Source organism: Lissotriton vulgaris, chromosome 2_1, assembly GCF_964263255.1.
Source record: "Lissotriton vulgaris chromosome 2_1, aLisVul1.2, whole genome shotgun sequence".
Classification (NCBI taxonomy): domain Eukaryota; kingdom Metazoa; phylum Chordata; class Amphibia; order Caudata; family Salamandridae; genus Lissotriton; species Lissotriton vulgaris.
This window is the reverse complement of record NC_141687.1, coordinates 758,424,831-758,441,323: the sequence shown is the minus strand read 5'-3', so window position 1 is coordinate 758,441,323 and position 16,493 is coordinate 758,424,831. Positions and strand designations below refer to the sequence as shown.

The 16,493-nt window shown below is 46.9% G+C and overlaps 1 pseudogene; it reads left to right on the top strand.

Moving 5' to 3' along the window:
- The first annotated feature begins 13,054 nt into the window (after positions 1-13,054).
- On the top strand, positions 13,055-14,767 carry LOC147731102 (uncharacterized; annotated as a pseudogene).
- Positions 14,768-16,493: the final 1,726 nt, after the last annotated feature.

Below are 16,493 nucleotides of genomic sequence, written 5' to 3'. Positions count from 1 at the left end.
GGTCGCCTTCTGGGAGTTCCAACAGAAATTTACCCAATTCCGGGAGAACTAGCGTGTGCAGTGCCGGTGGAATGTATACAGAGACCACATTTAGCCGCCTCCCCTCCCACTGCCCAAGTGCCGCTGCGAAGCGCCCCTGTGTGTCTACCTTCGTGGAGTGGAGTATGAATGTGGAGGATCGGTGCATTAATATTCCTGTCCCCCTGGACCCCCTCGTGAATTCCGAATGGGCAATCATCCGGTAGCCTTTCCTGTCCAAGGCCTGTGTGGCTGTGCCTGTGAGGTGTGTCTCCTGCAGTAGGACCAGGGCCGGGCTGAGCCTCTTTATACTGTGTAACACCAACCCTCGTTTGACCTTGTCTCCCAGACCTCTGACGTTCCAGGACATAAGCTGTAGGGGCGCCACAGGTCCTGTCCCAGGTTCCCCCCTCCTCATGTCATACCGTGTATTGTGTGCCATTGCTTTCGTGGTAGAGAAAATCCATGTCCCATATAAAGCGAGATGTAAGACCTTGACATGCACTCGCCTTATGTAATGTGTGTATCCCGTGGTACCAATCTACACCTGATAAACAAGTCAAAAGAACCAAACCCCCCCCTTCCCCAACTCCCCCCCTCCCTGCCCCCCTGCTTGACGGACCCAGAACTGCCCGCCGCCCCAACTTAGCAGAGTGCCTGACCCGAACCCCAAACACAGTACTTGCTCGTCGGGGTGAGGGACTCTCCGGAGTCGGCGGCCTCCCTCCATGTCCACGGAGGACCTCCGCCCGGTGTCCATGACGGCCAGCCCATTCAACAGTACCTTTGTTCTGAAGTTGAAGAGACGAGCAATAATCGGCCGCGGTGCTGCGCCTTGCTTCGGTCTTCCTCCCGGGACCCGATGTGCCCTTTCCACGGAGAAAAAGGTGGACAAGCCTTTGGGTTTGAGTCCTTGTACGATCAAGTTTTCCACGTAGAGGTCCATTGCTCTCGTGTCCTCCGACTCCGGAACCCCTATAATGCGGATGTTGTTCCGCCTTGAGCGCCCTTCCTGCTCATCCAGTTTTGCACGCAGGTCTTTGTTCTCGTTTGAGATCCGCTCCATATTGATCTGGAGTTCCGAGACGTCTTCCACCAAAGATTTGGTCACCACCTCTATGGACGATACTTTTTCGGACATCTTGTGAAAGTCTGCTCTTATCAGGGTTATTTCCGTTGAGATCGATCCCACTGTGGCCTGAACTTGCGTCAGGGCTCGCATAATGTCATCAAGGGTAGCTTTCTTCTCCCCTTTTTGGTCGGTCGTCTTGCTCGCCTGTGCTTTGGCATCTGGTGGGGAGGCGGACGGCTTTTCAAACGCATACCTCTCAAGACGTGATTGTGCATTGCCTCCCTTCTGGCCTTTGCCCGCCATGGCCTCCGCAGTTGTCCCAGGATGATCGCCGTGAGCTGAGCAGATGGGAGGCTATATCTATCCAGATGGAGTCCCTGTGGATGCCCTCAGGTGCAGCCGGCCAAAGGAGCTATTGTCAACGACCCTGTCCCCGGGTCCCTCGGCGCGGTTAGCTGATGAGGTTGTGTTGCTGTGTGGTCCGCCGGACCAGCGGACCTGTATCACTGAGGGTGCGGAGTCCGCTCGTGATCTGGGTGGCGCGCGTGTCCGCCTTCTCAGGATACTGTCCCAACTGACCCACTCCTCGGCCCCCCTTGGCTCTGTGCAGTTCTTGATGCCCAGTCGTGATGTGTCAGCCGCGTCCAGGGGGGTGCCCACCAGTCCGTGTATCAGAGAGGATGCCCAGTGAGTCGATAGCCTCTTACGTTTTTTCCTTTTTCAGCGGCCCCGCTGCTCTGCTTCTCAGCCGGTTAGTTGAAGGTGCGGGCGCACCGGGTGGCCGGCGCAGACAGGCAGGTTATGGTGCCGCCTCCGCCGTGTGGTCGTTCTCCCAGCGCCGTGTCCCCTCTCAGGATATTGGTGTCCCCAATGCCAGGCCCTCCGCTGTCCGAGTGACTGCTGTCATTAATGCCGGGTCGGCAATTTCAACACCCCGGCAGTGCCGAGGCCTGGGCCCTCCGGTGATCGGGAGGTAAGATGGCGCCCCCGGGCTCCGACGGGACGGGTCCGGCCGCCCTCGAGCCGAGGTCTAGCTCGCCCCTTCACTCACCGGGCCGTAGTCAATGCAGGACACTTTCTTTCTCGCCGGGCACAGCCGCGCTGACGGTCACTCTGAGCTGCTCTCCGCTCGCGTCCCGGGCGGTCCACCGCTTCTGGCCCCTCCACGCCGACTCCGCTGCACTTCCTGTCGGCCCCGTCACACCAGGCAGGCCCCTGGCTCCTATGACCTCCCAAGGCCAGAGCGTGCGAGTCGAGTAACTTGACTTCCCGCCGTCGGATTTTCGGTCTGTTTGCTGTCGGGTGTGCCGCCCGGTCCCGGGCTTCAGTCCCTGCCCGCCAGGTGGAATTCTGCGTCGGATTAATGCTCGGATAGGTCTGGAGGCCGCTTCAACCGCGGAGCTCGCCCTCTAAGCTGCCACCATCTTAGGCTGCTAGCCACGCCCCCTCTAGTTTTCATTTTAATAATATGAGTACATCAATGTCCTAAAACCCCAATACTTAGAAATGCGAAACTAGGAATATTTGCAAACATATACACTGTTTTTAGGTCGAGCCTAGGCAGCTCGCATGCACTATCTTCGAGACATGCTGTATTCAGTCTGTGGTCTCACAGCCCGCCTCTTGCTTTTGATTTTCTTTTGTCAGTGTCATTTAAAATTCCTTGCTTCTAAGTGACGAAGGCTTGCTGCGTGTCCCAACTTATTCACAACTGATAACTCCCATGAAGTATTGTCAGAGGAATGGTCTGCTTCCATATGTGCCATTTTATTATGTTTCTTTGGAACTTTCAGCTTTCTGGCAGCAATAAAAATGTCAAGATAACTCTTGTGATTAATGTTCCTGCTACAGAGAGAGATCCGAGTTTTGTCTAGTGGCAGTTTTGACTCCCATAAAGTTGCCCAGAGGGTTATTATGTCTGCTGCAAAGAACGTGTACCAACCAGGTCACAGCTCTGTATTTTATAGCTGAGTGAATTAGTAAAGCAAGCCTTTACCAGTCCTTTAAAACATATGAAATGTATGTGAGAGAGGGGCTATGGAGAGATGAGAGGCATGTTTGCACGGTTGTAGTGGGGGGGACTCACCTGGTTTAGCAGAATGAGTGTGACATCACAGCTTGTGGCATAACAAGAAGTGACATCACTGTGTGTAACATTACAAGAAGTGACATCACGGCGTTTGACATCGTACATGGCATCACAGGAAGTGGCATCACAACTCATGACCTCACAGGAAGTGACATCAGATCCTAACACTGCACATATGTTTAGCAGGTCTATCATGAGTACATTTGAGTGCATTCCAAAATGTAACAAATTAGAATTTTGCATTGGGGTTTTGCCAATGTATTGACGGAACCTAGAAAGAAAATCTGGGCCTCAACTTTTGCATATATTTTTTTTAACCCTATCACAAAGAAAGTTGGTAATAAGGATAAATGTGGCAGTACATCTGTTCTGCTTGATTGTTTGCAGTGGCTATATTTTAAAATATCTTATGGGGTTAAGGCAGCTGCTGCAAAGATCTTTGTATGCCAGCGAAATCTCAGGGAATAATAATAAAGGTAAAATAACTCTGGAGGGTAACGTAGTTGCTGGAGGGATCTGTGTTTTGCCTAGTCCTAGTTCTGAATCAAAGTAGTATAGAGGTTTAATATCTCTCCTGCAGAGCACATTATGTAAAAAGCAGAAGACAGATTTTAATATTATGTAAATAGGTAAGTGGGTTATGTTATTTTATGGTATTAAAATATTTATTGAGCGCGCTATCACCGATTGGTTTCTTGGCGCTATAGTCAACAGTAGCATAAGCGTGGATGAGGAATGGAGAGTTATTAAAGTGCTTGTCTGAAGAGCCAGGTCTTCAAGGCTTTCTGGAAGAAGAGAAGGTCTTGGCAGTTTCGAATCTCCAGAGGGAAGGTGTTCCATAGGCGAGGGGCAAGTGTTGCGAACCTACGGCCTCCAGCACGCTTAAGTTTGAAGGGAGGCGTCAGCAGGAGGCTCTGATGGAGTGAGCGTAGGTTTCGCAATGGTGTGTATCTGATGATTAATTGGTCAATGAATTTAGGGCTTTTACAATACAGAGATTTAAATATCAGACAACCAGTTTTAAAGGCACAACGCTGAGTGACTGGGAGCCAGTGCAAGTTCCTAAGTAGGGGAGTGGCTGCCTGCCACCTTGGCTGATTTAGAATTAGCCTCGCGGCATAGTTCTGTACCATCTGCAGACGTTTAGATAAGTAATTAGGAAGACCTAAATAAATGGCATTCGCGTAATCCAGATGGGACAGAACGGTGGAAATCACAACCTGGGTGATTGCCTCGGGCGTGAGTAGGCGACGAACCTTCCGAATTTTCTTTAGCTGAAAAAAACACTTTGAGACCACCTGGCCTACTTGTGCTTTCAGTGAGAGTTCTCAGTCAACGATGACTCCGAGTGTTTTAGCCGATTAAGAGGGTGTCAGAGCTGGACCTAAATCCGAAGGCCAATAATGTGGGCCCCAATGCTTGGCACTGTCCCCAGTAAGAACCAACTCGGTTTTTCCTGGGCTCAGTTTCAGCTGGTTTTGGTCCATCCAAGATTTGATGAATCGCATGGTTGACTGAAAGTGCAGGATGGAGTTTTCAGTGTTGTCGATGGTGAACAGTAGTTGTAAGTCATCGGCATAGTTGAAAACCCTCACCTGTTCATCTCTAAGGGTCTGAATCAGAGGAAGTATGTATACATTGAATAGGTGAGGTGATAGGGAGGAGCCCTGTGGCACTCCACATGTGATGGGTTGTTTAGCACCTGTTAGATCTCCAAGACATACTGCTTGACTGCGATTTTCCAGAAAGGACCTCAACCAACAGGCCGCCGTGTCCCGTATGCCGGCCTGTCCGACACGATCGATCAAGATGTTGTGGTCGACCGTGTCGAATGCGGCCGACAAATCCAGTAGCACCAAGGCCTGTGGGGAGCGTCTATCAGCGCAATCTCGCAGCGTATCCAGAACTGTAGTGACTACTGCCTCAGTTGAGTGTGCTGGCCGAAAACCTGCCTGATGAGAATCGAAGCAGGAGGACTCCTCAAGGAAGTTGGAAATGCATTTAGCCACATGAGCCTCCAGGACTTTAGCCAAGTAAGGCAGTAAAGAGATGGGTCTGTAGTTAGCTTTACACGCTGGGTCAGCCCCGGGTTTTTTTAGGAGCGGGATGACCGTGGCCTCTTTAAACGCTAAAGGGACTACGCCGGAGGGCAAGGAGTCATTCAGGAGTGTAAGGGCACTGCTTTTAAGACAGAAATCCTTTTGTTACTTGCAGTTAAAAAATTGCAATCCTTCTAATATAACACAGTGATGTATGAAAGACATATATGTGGCTCCCACACCTTGTAATCCTCGTTGTCATCTGTAACACATACTTTATATTGATGTACACACATACGATTTATTGTCATTATCTATACATGTGATGTAAAGTGCTCTGACACCCTGCATAGGGATGAGTAGTGGCACTACTCATCCCAGTGCAGGGTGTCAGAACGCTTTATATCACATGTACACATATAACAATTTAAATACCACTATTTTGTTTTAGGTCTTTAATATCACTTTAGCACTACCAGTGTTAAAGCGCTATAAAAGAATAAAACAAAATAGCGGTGTTTAAATTGTTATTTCTGTAAATGCTGGGGCAACCAACACATCTGAAGTTCTTACAGTGCATGCATATTTTTATCTTATATACAGGGACTGAACAAAGTCAAAAGTATTTCTCTCTTAAGTGCCTGTGAAATTATAAGATGTGAGCCTCTGTTTCCCCCATTGCATCTAGGTGTGAGGCTTCTGATAGTTCCCAGCCAGGCTACTCCAACAAAAAGAGGCCTAAATACACCTTAACTTCAGCCTTTGTTATGGGTAGGGCTTCTGGCCCGGCCGTTACATCAATTGTTATAGCTTCACTACAGGAGACACATCTCCGACGTGGAACACTAAACGGTCCATTGAAAATTAACAGGACGACCGGTTACACAGTCCTTCCCTATGTGCTCCTTAATTGTGCCTTCCTTCCATTGATGCCCCATCGCATTCACTACTGTTTACTAACTAGGACACTGAGAATCAACCCAGCGTGAGTAATTACGGTGTGCGCAGGATCGCACTCTACATTCTTGCACCATGATATCAAGTGCTCACACACCTGTCCTGAAGATGATCACAAATTGTTGAGATCGAAACGCCGTTAACCTCATAACTATATTAAACTCCTGGTTTTATTACATAAACTCATTGATAGGAGTACAATATTGTGCTTTTTAAGAGTTGCATTCTTTTATTATTCTATAACCCACTAGAGCACCTTTTTGAATTACCTGTGAGCACAGGAGCATACTTAAAAACCAAAACATTATACTTAAATATAATTTGATATACTGCGTTGAATAAACTAATTGTATTATACACTAAACTGTTTGGAGGTTGTTGTACTTTATAATTGTTACACTGATTATTAAAGAGTCCTGATTAAAAACATATGGAACCTATTTTTTTTATACTTTTTTAAAAAAGGAGCTCATATGGGCCACTGGCCTAAAAAAACGATTGTTTACAAAGCATCCCTTAAATACCCCAGGTTCTCTAATTCTGGGGTTCCCTTGTTTTGAAAAATATATTTGTTATGGGTAGGCCTGGAGGGTGAACTCTGGTCCGTTTGTGGAGTTTGCAGAGTTTTCCACACACTGCAGAGTACGCTGAGTTCTGAAAAACTCCCTTTCGCGTAGTGTAGCAGAGCTTTTTCCTCGCTCGCCAATATCAAGTTGGCGCGTGTGAGAGAGGAAAATCCACCTCCATCTGAGATTTCCTAACACAGGTGATCATATTTCTAAGCTCCCTTTTAAATTTACTTTGTGTTTACGTTTTACTCACACTTCCTGTTTACAACGAAAATAAAACTCTCAAAACTGCAGAAAAGCATTGAAAATAACCTCTGGAAGGGCCGGGCCCATAAGTTCTGGACCTAGTCTGGAATCACAATCTGATGTTTTCTTTTTAGCAGCATGTAAGCTTAAAGGGGAGAAAAATGTGTTTATTGCCAATAAATTTTATAGTGACTTTTTGGGACACATAGTAACAACAGACAACAATGTAAGGTTAGTTAATTTATCAAAAAGGCAAAAATAACTGGGCAAAAAACGGAACCTCAAGATGAAAGTGTAGAAATACATCACAATCACCATAAATCCAAATCTGCGCATCCAGTTTAAATGGTGCAACATAAACAAAATAATTAATTCAAGAAGAAGAATACAGAGGATCAGAAAGCATGAGTCAAAGTTTCCCTGCATCCAGGGATAATGTCTGTAAAGCATTAATCTATCCCTACACTACCGCTAAAATGACATCCCTACTTAAGCATCGTCAGGGAAAAGAAATAAAAAGTGTCAGCATGTGGAGTCTTCCTAAGAAGTTTCTCCACCATCGATGGGTCGGATAGCATAAAGCTATTTAGACAGAGCTTGTTCTAAGATGCTCTCTCTCCGAGGGTAGGAGGAGAAGGGAGCGCTTTCCCTAATCCCAACAACAAACTATTAAAGAGAACTTTCTCAAGATCCCTTGCAGATAACGCCATGCGCTCTGAGTACCGTCCTAAAGGTAGTTTTCCATGGGGCATTGGTGTTCTTCTTCTCACCACATTTGTCCTTGGTTCCCAAGCCTTTTCCTTTGTGAAGGACAACGGCCTTCGTTTATCGATTCAAACTGTACTATGTAACTGTTTCTCTCCTTGCCGGAATAATGAAACAAAGGCAATATTCTAGCTAACAGGAGCAGCACAAAACATGACAAAGAACACATTCCACAGCACAATGAAATTCAAACTGTAAATTCTAAAGCAAGAGCTTCTAGGGAAAATGCGTTTCAGGCAACAAACTTCGGCTAACATAAGAAAATGGCATGTGAGCTTTACGAAATTGCATAGGAAAATAAGGCACATTTGATTAATGCATTTGCCTACACGTAGACAATAAATTAATAAACACATCTAATAAATGAAACATTGTCAGTTACACAACAGAAAGTCTTCACGTTGATGTTTGCTGCTAGTCACATTCACTTCCTACGTTAATTCTCCAAGTTACTATTCAATGGCCTAAACACATCACGTTTCATGTTATTACTTTTAAAAATTGTAAAACTTCACGTTAATACAACAAAGAATTATATGCAGGGGCGCTCTACACGTGTGATTATAATGCACTCCTACAAACAAAAAGCTATTTCTGCAACATCACCTTGTTCACTCGAAATGGTGAGACCACTTTTCCCAGATAAGAACTTTTTGTGGGCTACTGGTACTTTGTGGAGAGTGCCAGTTCCTTGACTGCACAGCTGCTCTATTCTGAAAAAAACAGGCGGGCTCATATTTCTTTATTATTCACAGTTGCAGGATGTTACTCACCACGGACTCTCAGAATGTAGAATCACATGCCTACCCATTCAAAACCCGGGTTCTGCACACAAAACTGCTTAGGGGCAGATGCCTGTGATAATGGCAGTATGTGAACTTTAAAACTGGAGCCTACTACCAGCGACCCGAGGGCCTCTGGCCTTTTCTGGAAGAGTCTCGGAACTGCGACCCCCTTCACCAGGGCACAAGTCCTACATAAAGGAGTGGGGGGACGCTCAGAGACAGGAAGTGATGTCACGACAGGAAGTGACGCCACGACAGGTAAAACACATGGAAATACAGCAATAATCACGTTTCAGTGGGCCTCCAGGTGTCTGGGTGAATGGGGGTGAATGAAGTCACGGGAAGAGAGGAGTGAAGGGACGAGAAATGGGGAAAGGATGCGCGCCTTGTAGTTAAGTGTGAAGGCTCAAAGGGGGGGGCATGAGCAGGTCACGAACAGAGCATGAAGAGGGCGGGACAGGAGGAGCATCCGTGAGAGGGGAGCGCGGAGAGAGGGGGGCACAGACTTCAGGAGAGGGAGCATGAGATGGGTAGCGAGTGAGTGGGCAGGGGAGGGTGATGGGAGGGGTGGAGAGAGGAGGAAGCAGGATGCGATGAGTACGTCAAGGTTGGGAGATCGGCGGGGTGGCCGGTCCGGTAAGTAACGCCATAATTGTCCAGTCCAGCTTTTGGGCAGGGGGGACGGCGTCCACCCGGTAAAATAAAGGGGGAACGCCGTCCACCCGCGTGGTACCCCGACTCAAGCCCTGCCCTTCACCCTGCCCCACTTCGTGACTTCGGGTTAGTATGCGATTCTGGAGGCATCATCATAACTGCACTGCGATGTAACCAGCTGAAATGCACAAATACAAACAATGGCAAAGTTAATAGTTACGGCATCGGAACGTAGCCTTTTGGCGCAGCCTATGCTTGTTTTGTCTTGCTTTTTGTTGAGGAATTAAGCTGCCAGGGTCTCATTAATCTAAAAATTAAGACACGGCTAAAAGCAAAAACAGGCTTTTGGTCTCAAAAAACATACATACAATAGTCCTCTCCGACACTTAATGGACTACTCTGTAAGTGGATGTGAGCCTGGTGAAAGGGCACACTTGCGATCACTCACAGTGAAGTTAGCCAGTGACTGAACTGGGATGACCCGCTGCCCCATGCTGGATGCTGTAGTGGGCAGAAGTAAAGGCAATCTTTCAATAGCATTTGGATGTCTTCAGTGTCCATGCGATAAAAAGATCAAACAGATTATGCAAAAGAATGTGCTACATCATTTACTTTCAGTAACACGCTGCTCCATAATTTACTCTTTCTTGCTTCGCAAGTTACTCAATGCTGCAGCATAACTTGGTCCTCCAGTGCCAGATATTTCCAGTGGTCCTTCAAAGGATTACCCACCCATGAAAAGAAACAGTATCAATCTAAAATAGACCAGCAAAAAGCCCAACAACACTGACTAAATCATGACATTATTCTTTATAAACCCCTCGGAAAGGCTACTTCAGAGAATATTTCTATCTGAATCAATTGGTCAAAGATTACAGCGGTAAACAAAAAAGACCTTGCAAGAATCGTAAAACAGCCCCAACATGACCTGGCTAAACTGACTGACTTATTCTGGCTTTTAACTGGCATACTGTGAAAAATGTGAGCTCATTGGAGGTGATCCATGAACCTTTCTGATGTTCAACAGTAGAAATCGGTTCACTAGAGGTCCTGCTCCTAGTTGAAGTTTGGCTACTGCACACCCAAAGCAGACTACAGAAAGACAGACTATTAGAACCAGCTGATTATAGATCAAGGATACTGCCTTTTTGTTTTTACCAGTTGCCCTACAGGTCTTTCCATGGAAAATCCATGCAGAACTCCATTACCGTAGTATTTCCCTCACTATCTACAGGTGCATGTACGTTGAGGGTTGTAGGTGTGTTTATTTTTATGTTAGTATCGATGGCAAGTTTTATTTGTCACAGAGAAATTCTGTACAGAGTGAATTGCATCTTAAGGAGGATCACTTTGGTTTGTCTGCGTCCTTCTTTGATGCTGTGACAGCCTGTATGTTATTCCCCTTTAACCTTGTCCCAGAGACACTCTAAATGCCTACTGGGCTGAAGGATTATACATCTGAATCCATACCACCCAAGAAGCTCCTCCTTGCTGCCACAGTACTCAAGCTCCCCTTCTGCCCTTGACACTTGCCACTCTCTAGCAGTTGGTAGAGCTGGAAGGAGTCTGATAGCCACTGGTTGCTAGAGTGAGGACTGCACCTGCACTCCTCTCTGTCTCTCTAACATCTTAGGAAGAAGCACTCTGACTGGAGTAATATGCCAGAACCTCTCAAGGTTAATATAAATACAGGCCCCATTCATGTATTAGTTGTACTTTGTTTAGATTTTGTAAGGAGCGATTGTGAACAAGCTTAGAGAACTATTGGACTAATGTCTTTTCACTCCAGGCGAAGCATAGGACTCTGAAGAAGGCCGTCTACTGCAAACTGTACTGAAATAAAGGGGAGCTGTGCTTTTTGGTGTATAAAGAGGAACAGCCAGTCAGGATAAGGAGCTTTTCATCCACCTGACTATCACCAGCAATGAGGTTGCTTTATCTTCTTGAGCCACCTCAAACCCACAGAGCGAATTATGAGCAATTCAAGAACATTTGTGGTACCAGAGGAGGTGAACGTTGAGAGAAGCCTCCCAAGATGTTAAGTGTGGTAAGCCTGCATTATCTAGACCCACAAGTCCCATTCCCGACTTTGAGAGAGACCTTCCCCTTTCCCGCACCAGAGTGACCTCAAGTTTTCCGATTCATCGTAGCCTCTAGTTTACCAGCGGTTATGGCTGGGCGCACTGGTCGACTGATTAAATCCACTTACTACTCCTTATATTTGTACAACTTATAAAGTTTAATGTGCTAGTTGAACCCTAAATCCAAATCCCAACTAACCAGCCCCAACCTCAGTCTCCACGGGCATCCACAAAATCTTTAACTGCAATCAACCATTTTCTAGATGTGCCCTTAAGGTTTGTATGTTAGGCTTTGTATGCTAGCCTGACTTCAGTACAATTAACCCCATTGTCTTGAATTTTTTGATTGTAAAACCAGTTTGAATCTCAAATGGTCTTCCCTTGAACGATGGTCTATTATAGAAACCAGCTATTTACCCATGTATCTCAGTTACCTAGCCATCAAACCTTGATGAATGGGCTCATTTGGGACACTCTTAACTTGGAATTTGGAAGGGAACCCTGCTCAACGAATGGCAGTGTTTCTGGTTAATTAATATTTTTGGACAGTGTCAGTGGTTCTCCAGTATTAGCGGTGTCTTTCATAGATTCACATGCCTGAATCATTCCCCGTCGTTGGAGTGGGAGTCCCACGGTACATAAAAAAGCAATAATATGCCATAATACATATAGCAAATGTCAGAAGTACCAAACCAGGAAGTAAAGTAGCACCAGCTACAGTGGAAAAAACCTTCACAATCGTGACTATCCTAGTCATTATGTATTAGTCCAAACTGCAGCCAATCAGGCGACAGTACCCACCAGAATGTTCTCCCCAGAGGCTCAGGCTCTCAGATTTTCTACCGCACGTCAAGATTAGTTAGTTTCTTCAAGTTTTTCAGATGTCTACTTCTAAATCCCTGTTCAGGGCCTGTGATTCTTGTGGGAAGCTTAGGCTATTCAAAGAAGATCCCCACAAAAAATGTTTATATTGCCTTTATCCTGACCATAAGGCAAAGGAGTGCAAGATCTGCCGCACCTTCCGCCCTAAGACCAACAAGGACAGAGAAGGACGACTGCTGTTATGGCTTAACAGACTCAAGGACAAGGAGGACCCTTTGTCTGAGGTAGGAAGCATTGCCTCTGGTTCTTCACTAATTTCTATTAAGAGGAAGGCTTAAACTGAAGTTTCATCTCCAAGGGCGAAGGTGACAAAGAAGGCCCAATCCTCTCTGGATTCTTCTGGGCCTAGTGTTTCAAAAAAGACTCTTCCACCTGTTAAGATGGATAGTACGCCATCTAAGAAGTCTGGGAAATCTGCAGTTCCCAAGAAATCTTCACAGACTGTGCCTCCTCAGTTGCCACCTTTGACAATTTCAACGTCAAAAAAGGATTGTGTTTCCTCTCATGTGGCCACGTCTACCACCTGCACGATGACTTTCTCCTCACCTAAGCCAGCTCTAGTGATGTCTTCGGCCTCATTGCCTACGCTGGTTCATGTGCAGATCAGGCCTATCTTGTCATCGACTATAGTCCCGTCGACGACGGCTAAGGTACCGTCGACGAGCTCCTCGTCTACGAATCTAATGTCGACGGTTGGCTCCCCGTCGACGAAGAAAATTGTGCCGTCGATGATGCTCTCGTCGACGAAGCTCTCGTCGACGACGTTGCCGTCGACGATGAAATCCTCGTCGACGATGAAATCCACGTTGACGAAGCTACCGTCGACGACCTTGACGACGTCCCCGTCGACAAGGTTACCGTCGACGACCTCGTCGACGAAGATATCATCTAAAAACGATGGTACAGTCGACGAAGCAAACAAGTCAGCAGCAAAAAGCAGGTTCGTCTGCGACGGAGGTGATCCCACCTACGCCATCACTGTCAAGCTGCACTGCCTTACAAGTCTGGTCAGCACAGTCATCTGGGATACGGTTACCATCACCTGCAACTACAGCTACGCTGTTAAAGAAAAGGGCTACTAATGAGGCGATTCCTTCTACGCTGGTAGTGCCAGACAAACTTTTGGATTCGGATGAGGAAGGATCCTATGAAGATGAGAACTTTGGAGCGGCCAGAAGTCCGTCTGACCTCCAAATCAAGATTCACGACGATACGGAGGAAGATATGCATGAAACGGAGCCTTTATCACATGAGGACAGGCCTGCTCCCGGCATGCAAATGCCTGAGGAATTATTTCGCAATCTACAATACATGCTCAGCGACTACTATAGGCGTTTTCCACCTTCAGAGTCAGGTGACTCTCCGGTATCTACACCAAGACCTAAAACAGCGACACCGCTTTCAAAGCAGGCACAGCCAGTTGTTTCTGTGACGTTGGAGGAAGGACGTCCAGCATTGTCTGCGTCACAAGTCACAGCTCCTCAAACAGGGGATGAAGAGCACTCAGATCATGAGGAGCAGGAAGAAGGAGAATTAGACAATAGGTCAGAATCGTCGGAGTATGAGGATTACAATGCAAACACGCCCTCTCCGGCAGAACCTACAACATCAGAGTCACCTCCTGTGGACATTGCCTCATTCCACAAGATCATGGATAGAGCAACAAGGAGGTTCCTGATAACTATGGAGTCAAAACAAGAAGACTGCTTCTTGTATGACTTCAAGTCTTCGCCACAAAAACAGAATTGGACCATTCCAATCATAGATTTCATATGGAAGGAAGGACTGAAGATCATGTCCAAGCCAAATTCTTTGCCAGCAGTGCTCCCGAGAGTGGATAAAAAATATAGGGCGCCAAATTTATCTCCAGCGTGCCTCATTGGACAAGCGAAAGCAGACTCTGTGGTATCGCAGGCAGCGCAAAAGAGATCTACTATCCCAACATCTCGGGTCTCTGTTCCGCCAGATAAAGACGGGAGACGTCTAGATTCTATCGGGAAAAAAGTTTCTACAATTGCAGCTACAACTATTAGTGCCGCTAACTCTCTAGCCATATTAGGGAGATACGATAGGCAGATGTGGTCGGACATCTCACCGTATGTGGACAAACTTCCCGAGCCAGATCGGGCTGAAGCAAAGAAGATCCTTCAGGAAGGAGAGTGCGTCTCATCTGAGATGATTGATGCTGCAGTGGACGTTGCTGCAACAGGTTTTCGTCAGCTAGCGGGTGCAGCTGTTCTCAGGAGGCAAGGATGGTTGAAGGCAACATCCTTTCGGCAGTAGGTCCAAACAAGGATTATAGATATGGCATATGATGGAGAGTATTTATTTGGAAAGCATGTTGACGATGCTCTGGAAGCCATCAAGAAGGATACTGAGACAGCACGTTCGCTTGGCACTTTACAATACAGGAAGTCTTCCTTTCGTGGAGCAAGTGGAAGAGGGAATTTCTCTAATAGAGGAGGCTATAACCAACAGCGCTCCTATACTTCCGCCCAGGGAAACCAAAGATACCAGCCATATCGTCAACAGACTTACCGACAGAGAAAAGGAAATTTCTCTCAGCCTCGAGGAAAATCCAACTATCGCGGAAGAGACAATAAAAAGTGAGAAACGCATCCTGCCGCCACTTTGTCCCAACCCGAACCAAATTGGAGGAAAAATATTCCCAAATTACTTAAATTGGTCCAAGATTACCACAGACAAATGGGTTCTGGATGTGGTAGCCAGAGGTCACATTTTGGAATTCGTAAAAACTCCTCCAAACTCCCCCCCAAGAGGACCACCTCCAGCACATCTCAGGAGCTGTTTGCCCAGATCAACACTATGATTCGAAAAGGAGCAATAGAAAGGGTACCTCATCATCAGAAAGGAAAAGGCTTCTACTCAAGATTTTTCCTTATTCGCAAGAAGTCGGGGGAATGGCGACCCATCCTCGACCTGCGTGCCCTCAACAAATTCCTCAAAAAACTGTCATTCAGGATGCTGACACTTCAAAAGATCCTCCATTTTCTTTCGGCGGGAGAGTATATGGCAACACTCGACCTTCAGGATGCATACTTCCATGTTCCAATTTTTCCCAGGCACCGGAAGTTTCTAAGGTTCAGAGTGGCTGGCAGGGACTTCCAGTTCAAAGTTCTTCCCTTTGGACTGCGCTCAGCCCCCAGAGTGTTCACAAAGATACTGGCCCCGGTGGCAGCCCACCTTCGGTTGCAGTCGATACAGATATATCCATATCTAGACGATTGCCTTATCAAGGCCAGTTCTTTCGGCATGGTAAAAACTCACATTCAAAAAACTCTGTCACTGATGCAAAGCCTGGGTTTCTCAGTGAACTTCGAGAAATCGCACCTAACGCCAGCAACGAGAAAGACTTTCTTGGGAGCGACACTGGACACCAAGCTCGCCCAAATATTTATCTCAAAGGAGAGACAGCAAAAGATACGACGGTTGACTGCGGCACTGTTGCTAAAAAGGTGCGTTTCAGTGCGCATGTTCAAGTCCTTCATAGGGATGATTTCTTCCTGTATTCTTCTCACGACCCTAGAAGGCGCCACAGTCTTGATTCGGACAGACAACACCACCTGCATGCATTATCTAAACAAGCAGGAAGGCACAAGATCAGCCCGGCTGTCGCACCAGGTACAAGAGATTTGGAGTTGGGCCCTGACTCACAATATCCATCTGTCAGCTGTCCATGTCCCGGGAATCGCGAATGTGTTAGCGGACTCTCTCAGCAGATCCACAGGCTGCACTCACGAGTGGGTACTACATCAACCATTTCTAGACCGCATCTTTCAGACATGGGGGCATCCGGATCTGGACTTGTTTGCGACGCACCAGAACCGGAAATGCCCATACTTTGCAAGCTGGGTTCCCCACAAGGACTCGTGCGGGGATGCCCTTCGATGAGTTGGAATCAAATATTCGCTTACGCTTTTCCACCGATACCACTGATCCCGAAAGTCATCAAGAAGATGAAGAAGCAGCCATGCCGGTTGATACTGATTGCTCCACGATGGCCCCGGCAATACTGGTTCACCGAGCTACTCCTTCTCTCGGAATGCAACCCTATCCAACTTCCTTGCATTCCGAATCTTCTCTCCACCCACAAGGGCAGGGTGTACCATCCGGACCCGACCTCGCTGAAATTATCAGTTTGGCTCCTCAGCACATGGAATTTGCACACTTAAACATTCCACAGGATTGCCAGGAGGTACTGGCGAAGGCCAGAGCTCCATCTACGATCAAGATCTACAAACTTAAGTGGAGGCGTTTCTGTGCATGGTGCCAGTCTAATGGTCTTCATCCCATTCAGGCCAAACCAGAGCAAATT